General features: G+C 40.6%; 1 pseudogene; it reads right to left on the bottom strand.

Annotated features, from left to right (window-relative positions):
* Nucleotides 1–1,353: 1,353 nt before the first annotated feature.
* Nucleotides 1,354–3,026, bottom strand: LOC103554294 (olfactory receptor 51I2-like; annotated as a pseudogene).
* Between the last annotated feature and the right edge of the window lie 4,388 nt (nucleotides 3,027–7,414).

The raw sequence follows: 7,414 nt of genomic DNA on the forward strand, positions 1-7,414 counted from the left end.
CCCTCAGTGGTTTGGCTATATCCTCCTGTTTCTAGGATACTTGAGATGTCCCTGTCACCTAGTACTGTTGAAGATGTTGCCTCTAAGTTTTTATTCTGCTTTTGTTTTGATAATAGTTGGTTAATTTGTCATTCAGGATGGGTTTGGGGAAGATTGAAATCTATACTGCTGCTATGTTTAGGTTGTGACCATGTCACTGGGTCTCTATAGATTTATTTTATAAAAGTTATATTATGAATAAAACATGGAAAATGTGTTTCTTTTCAAAAAAAAAAGATAGCTTTTTGCCCCAGTGTCTGTTTTCCCCAATCATTTAACAAGATTGAATTATGCCATGACCTGTCCACTGCCTGGTGAAGGTCACTACACTATTCTGCTTCCCTCTGTCAAGTGGTTGCAAGCCTGTGTGGTCTGTGCTGTATGAGCTTTGTATGAATTTGCAGAGGGTTTCTCTCCCTTTATGGCTGTTACTCTCTAGGGAATATGCTCTGTGAATTTCCTTATATCCTTCCTCTACCACCTCTCTTCTGCTCTAGCATGTGCTGAAGTCTCTGTGCTTGGTTCCTCACTAGAGGACATGAAACCCCACATTACAGCAGGTCATCGGCTAAAGTGACAATGCTACTGAAGTCAACTTGCCCAACATCTGTCACTAGTACCTATTAACCTTTCATTTAAGGTGCTTACCATCTTCCTAGAGAAAATTGATCTTCACCTTGGTCATGCCCAAAGGATGCTAACATACGATATTTTCCACAAAATTTTTCTCCTGCTTTTAAACTTCTGAATTTCAGGTGTTACATGATTTATACTGCAGAATCAGCATAGCAAGCATGTAAGTTCCATTTATAGGACTCAGGAATGCTCTTATTTCAGAAATGTAAAGTTGGTAACAGTTATTGAGTATCTTTAATTTTTAAAGTTTAAAGATATTCGAAACTATTATTCCTTTAAAAGATCTTGAGTGATTTCTATGATCTTAACATAATCCTCAGTCATAACACAGTTTATATGTATGCATTAGCCTTTGTTTTTGAGACTTACTTTAAATCATAGATGGTACTAATATGTTGGGAAAAATAAAAGGGTCTAATTGGAGAACTTCTTCTTTGTCAGGTCTGAGACAAGTCATTTGTGGCAATCTGTGACATGGTTAATTACCAGTAGAGGAGCCTGATGTTTCAAGTTATGAGTTATAGCCAGGCTATTCTATACAACAAATGGCAGGTACCCAATCACAGATCCATGTGAAGAAGGAGATTGAAACCCTCCAATGGACTAGCCTGGTACACCAAAAATCAGCAACAACAGCAAACTCCTAGGGACCTGCCTTTCTAGGACATGTCACTCTGATTAGAATTTACTTCCCAATAACATTTGCATAGCCCCTTACAAATCTCCTTAGTCTTAATGGAACACATAATTCGGTTAAGCATTGGAAGCACAAAGAGGTACACCAGGGACATGAATATATGCACATACTCAAGGGCATGCTTCCCAAATCAAGGATCCATGGACATACTAAGCATGGGCAGATAGAAGATGAGCACAGGACAGATGTGTGACATACGTGTGTTGACTATCTTAAGCCTTTCCTCCTGGAAGGAAATGGCCAGCACAGAGTGCAATATAAGCAGATAGGAGACAAAAGTGAGCATTGAATCTAAAGCAAAGGCAGAGAGGACAATGAACAGTCCATACATGCTGTTGATGGTGGTGTGGGGACCTGGAATTGGCCACCCCAAGATATGTCTCTTTGGTATCAGGACTATTTGAGGTTGATCGCTTTTGATAAACTGGGACAGGGAAGGAGGTTCTGAGGAATGGAACTTGCCCTTTGTTAGGACACGTTTACATTTGTAAGGTAAATCTCTATCTGTAAAAGTTGCCTCCCTCTCTGAACCAGGAAGAAGAAAGGAGATGACCTTCTCTCTAAAAACTCTCAATCAGTACCAAAGGCAAGGACTTAAAATCTGCATTTTATTGTGCTAGTCTGGTAACCTCCTGTAACTGACTTCCCTCCCCCTCCCAACGCTGGTGTCTCCTTAAAGATTAAGCATCTTTCTTTAGGCTGGGAACTGATTGCGGTGCTCATCTGTGACCCCCACCCCCCAGCCCGAGGCAACACACCTGCCACCCCGCGGCGTTCACTGGGACAGCAGACCTATCTGTCGTTTCCATCGAGTTCTGTGCTGACAGAGTGGCCTCATGACTATTGTAAAAGGGACATTTCAATCACATGTGAAACACCCTGTTTGGGGGTATATAACCACTATGTGCACCCCACTTCTTCGGTGCCCTTTCTTCCTTCGGGAAGAAAGGCCCCAGGCCATGGTTCCTCATAAAGCTTTGTTTAATTTTCTCTTGCTATTCTGTCTCATGTGAATTTAATTCGTTCTCCAGCCAGACGAACCCCCATTTGGGGAGAGGAAATGTCCTCCTCCCCTACAGTGGCATCTCCACAGGGCAGGCAGATCATGCCTGGGGTAGAAATGAATCAGCACATGGGATTTACAAAAGAGCAGCCACTTCAGAAGGAAAGGAAGTGGGAAGACCATACAGAAGCTTCAGATGATGATGGATATGCTCATGTGAGCCATACGAATATTAGTGAACACTGTAGAATAATGAAAGGGGTGACAGATGGCCACATAACAATCAAAACTCATGGCCAGCAAGATCTCAGACTCTGTCCAGGACAAAAAGTGGATGAAGAACATCTGGATCATGGAGACATCAATGGCAGACTCTGGGACATAAAAGCACAAGGCAGCAGTACGTGGGCAATGTGGAAAAAGACACACTCAAATCATTGCCAGACAATAGAGATAGGAAGTAGTACACTGGCTAGTGCGTGCAAGTTCTGCTCCTCCTTTATGATAAAAAAATTAGGATGTTTGCAAGGATGTAGATAGTATAAAGCAGCAAGACAGGGCTGCTAAACAGTGTTCCACGCCTTTCATCTCTGGGAAGCCTGATAGTATGAAGCTGGTAATGCTTAAGATATTAGTCCCATAACTTTCCATGAGGGTCTCTGAGGGTCTTTTGGGAAAATACAACCAGAGTAAAGTCAGATCAGGTAGTGGAAGATGTAAAGATCAGGAGTGGTCACTGTCCTCTGGATGGCAGGGAAAATGATACTTAGATTCCATATGAAAGATCATGAAAGGGTCAGGAAGGAACAGCTTAGGGGTCATTGGTTACATCTCAGGTCTTCTATAGCCTGACCATATCACCCAACTGAGATAGACCATGGGATCAAAATCCTTCTCCATGAAAATCCTTCGACTTTTTTGGGGCTTGGGGGGGTCATTATTCCTCATTCTTCCTGTCTCTACACTCTTTACAGACAGGTTAAAATCTTTCTCCAATGGCGGAAAGATTTTTCCCTTTCTCACTACCAGTTTTTAGCCACCACCTTCTTCCACAAGTGAAGTACAGTCTGTCTTCCGTGAATCTTTCCTAATACTCTCCACGTATTAATGGATTCCTTCTTTTATAAGTGATGACATTTGTTGCCTATACTCTGAACTGTGTCTCCCCTCTTGCCTGCACTCAAGCATCATTCCACCTCCTCAGTCTCTCTGTTGCTTGAGTTCCTCATTTATTCAGCAAGAGTCCAGAATCTCAGTGTCCTGCAGTCCTGATTGCTCTTGGTTTTTCTTTCCTGCATCTTCACATCTTTGTTGCTCTGTTTGGGTTAAGGATTGTCAAACTGTGCTGTCTGTTAGATTCATTTGAGGAGCTTTAATGAACTCTTTGCCTGGACAAAACTCATACCAATCAAATCAGAATCTCTGATGGTGGGACTCAAGAAGCAGTATGTTTTAAACTTTCTAGGCAATTCCAGTAGACAGCATTGTTTACGAATCAGGGATTTAGCTGACTCTTATCAGATTCAGATATGTCTGACACCCCATCTGCTTCTGCCTTACTGTGGATCAATTTCAGAGTCTACTCTCCTAGGAAACAAAGAAAGAAAAACAACAATAAAAACACTCTTTACTTCCCCCACATATTCTTCTAGTAATCGCTCCTTTCTCTGTTCTCTTTCATAAATAGTGTCTTCAAAACTATTTGCTACTTGTAATGTCCTTCTTATGTGTCAATGTTGCGTCAATGATGTCAAATTATGACTCTAGCTCAGACTTATCTTCTAGCTGTAGACTCAAGCATCCAACTCCCTATTGGATTACCAAATGTAACAGTTTATCAGCATCTCAAACATAACAAATGCAAACTAGAACTTTTTGTTAATCACTATACTTGATCCTCTCCAATATTTTTCATCTCATAAAAATGCATCACCATCTATCCATGTGCTTAAACCAGAAAAACTAGGAGGCATCTCTGATCCTTTCCCACTCCCAGATGTAATTAATCTGTGACTATCTTTTCAAAATACACTTAACACTGACTTTCATCTCTGCCTCACATTCAACTGTAATCCACCCCTCAGCATCTTTAGCCAGGATGGCTGCAGGACCTTCCTTGCTGATTCCTCAGTTTAAGGTCATGCACCTCTCTAATGCATTCTCTACCAAGCAGCCAAAACATTTGTTTATAATAAAAATAAAGTAATGTTACCCTTCTACTGAAAATCTTCCCATGGCTTTCCTTAGCTTTTGAAACAAGAATTCAAATAGAATTCAAACGTTCTCACCATAGCATCCAGCAGCATCAGCAGCACGACTTCGTCATCTTCCAATTATTCTAATCACTCATTAATTCTATGCTCACAGTTGAATGGCCCTGGGGTACATCCTCACACATATTTTCTTCAAGACTCTTTTCACTTTAGAATTATAAGGAATTATTTTATATCCCTTCGGTTATTTGATTAGTTATCTCTCTCCTCATTAAGTTATAAGCTCCCATAATTGTCTATGTTTCTTCTCATTAGGGCATAAAGGTATGGACTAGGACCCTGAGGTTACCAGCTCCAGTTCTTATTAATTAAATAGACAAACTGTCTTAAGAAGAAGGTATTCTGAGCTACACATTTTTAAGTGTAAAATGAACTTAAGTAAGTTAAATCTATCCTAACCTCTAATAAGTGAGTTTTTGTCTCAGCTTTGCCACATACCAGCTATAAATTTAGTTTATTTCTTCATATTTTATTTTCATGTCTATAGTCTAGGGAGAAACATACAAAGTAAAACACTTAAAATTCATTTTCAGGACCCTGGTGTCAGATATACAGTGAATAAATGGGAACCAATAAATTGGTAATGAAGAGGGATATTTAGGGGCTGATGTCCCCTGATCCTCTTTCTATACCATCTTCCCACTTTTGGATCCCAAACAAAACATCTCTTCTTTTGCTTTTTATCCACCTCCCAATGAGAATATTGGAGTATAAGTTAATCACACTGAATCATTCACACTGGACAAGAGCTTCAGAAGATTCCTAGCTGGGTGTATACATGCTGGGAACCCGAGTTAAAAGCTATAAGAATGAGGCCAGGATAGTGGAATTTCAAGCACCAAGAGACACAGATGGGGAGTATGGATTTGGGGACCAAAGTGGAGTGCAAGGAAAATCTCTACACTTCCATCACAAATAGCCTCTTCTCATTAAAATGTTTGTACTCTAATCACTGTAGGATTTTGAAGCTATGAATGAGGTTCCTACAGACCTCTGGGAGGGAAGAATTGAAGTCCCAACTTACTTCCCCAGGGCAGCTGTGGTGGATGAGAGGAGAGAGGTAGGCAAAGTGTCTACTAGAGAAAAACTGAAGACTCTGTACACAACTTCACTGACACTCTTTACCCTCTTCTTGCCCTGAGCTCTGTAAAGCCGCCTTATAGGAGTCCCCTTGGCACAGCAAGTCCCAGGACTCAGAGAGGTGACTGGGACAGCAAGTGTGAAAAAATTTTGAGCAGGTGGCTCTTCCGTTCCTTAGCATCTCTCCCTTAGAGGTTTTAAAGAAATTAAGAGTCAGAACTGTGTTGTCCATTATTTTATAGAAGAAGAACTGAGGCCCAGAAAGAATCTACCCAGTAAGTGAAAAACAGAGCTGCACTGAAACGCAGATCCTCTCACCCTCGCTAATTCCTAGATTAAGTCTTTTTCTATTTACAATGTCACAATCCAAGTAGACGTCAATAATCAAAATAGCATAACCACTAGGAGCCTAATTATCCATAGACAGCAACTAGAGTGACCATCTGGTTTGCCTGGATCTATACTGGTTTTATCACTGAAAATCCGGCACGGGGTAAAACCCGCTGGTTGCTGCAAACTGGGACAGTTTGTCAGCCTCTGTTCAGATCTGGATTCAAAACCACTTCCTTCCCTGTCTCAGTAAATGTCCTTAAGAAAATATTTTAATTTGTTCAAGTTTGAAATTCCTCACTTGTAAAATTGGAGTACAAATATCCAATGACTCAGTTGACTGTGAAACATACTATCACGTAATAAGTGCTTATAAAACAAGAGCTACTTTAATTACTTGCCAGCTTTTCATCTGCCAAAAAATAATTTGAATAGAAGATGGGAGAGCCAGTTGGCTCTGGGGGCTCCGAGGGCTGTGAGGACAGGTTGATTCCTAGACACTAAATCAAAGGTCTTAAAACTAGGAGAGACTTTGGGCCATTTTGTATCACACCCAAACTTTTATAATGAAGAAATTGAGGCTCTAAGGGGTAAGAGGCTTGTTGACATGGACAGAGAAATTGTTTACAGAATCAGAACTTAAATATAATTATCCCGATCCAGACCCCAGTGTCTATCTCCACTGCCCACACTATTTCTTATTATCAGGGTTTGGGGAGGGAGAGAATAAATGAAATTTGTTGAGCACCTACCAAGAGTCTGTGACCATCTAGATAATCTGGTTGAATGAAGAGATCAAGTGGGACTAGTCTTGACATCAGGCCTGCCATAGATAAATTTTCTGACATTTTGTTTTAAATTAATTATCTGAGATTATCCTTTAACTACAGAGTAAACATTCTGCCTAGTATGGGTTTCTGGTGAAGTGGAATATGGTGAGTGAATGTTTGGTGTGTTCCCAATATGCACCAGGGGAAATGAGTCTCTTGGGGCCCAGAATTAGGCCCCCATGGGTGGTGATATTGCCCCTCCACAGCCCACAGCCACTCTGGAAGGGAATAGCTCCCCTAGGGAAAGAAATCCTTATCCCTTGAGATGAGCAATTGAAAAGCATCTTGGTACCAACACTCAAACCTCTCCTCTCTGAGGCTCACCTCCTAGGAACTCTCAGATTATTCTCATTTGCCTGCATCTCTCTCATTCTCTCTGTTTCTCTCATTTTATTAAAAACATAATGTATATGTTTTATAGAAAAGTGGAAAAGCAGATAAATAGAAAATTAGTCTTTCCCAATTCTTACTAACCAGACAACTACTAATATAATTTCTTTATTTCTTCCAGACACTTTTTCATGCA

This window comes from Equus przewalskii, chromosome 6 (assembly GCF_037783145.1).
Source record: "Equus przewalskii isolate Varuska chromosome 6, EquPr2, whole genome shotgun sequence".
NCBI lineage: Eukaryota > Metazoa > Chordata > Mammalia > Perissodactyla > Equidae > Equus > Equus przewalskii.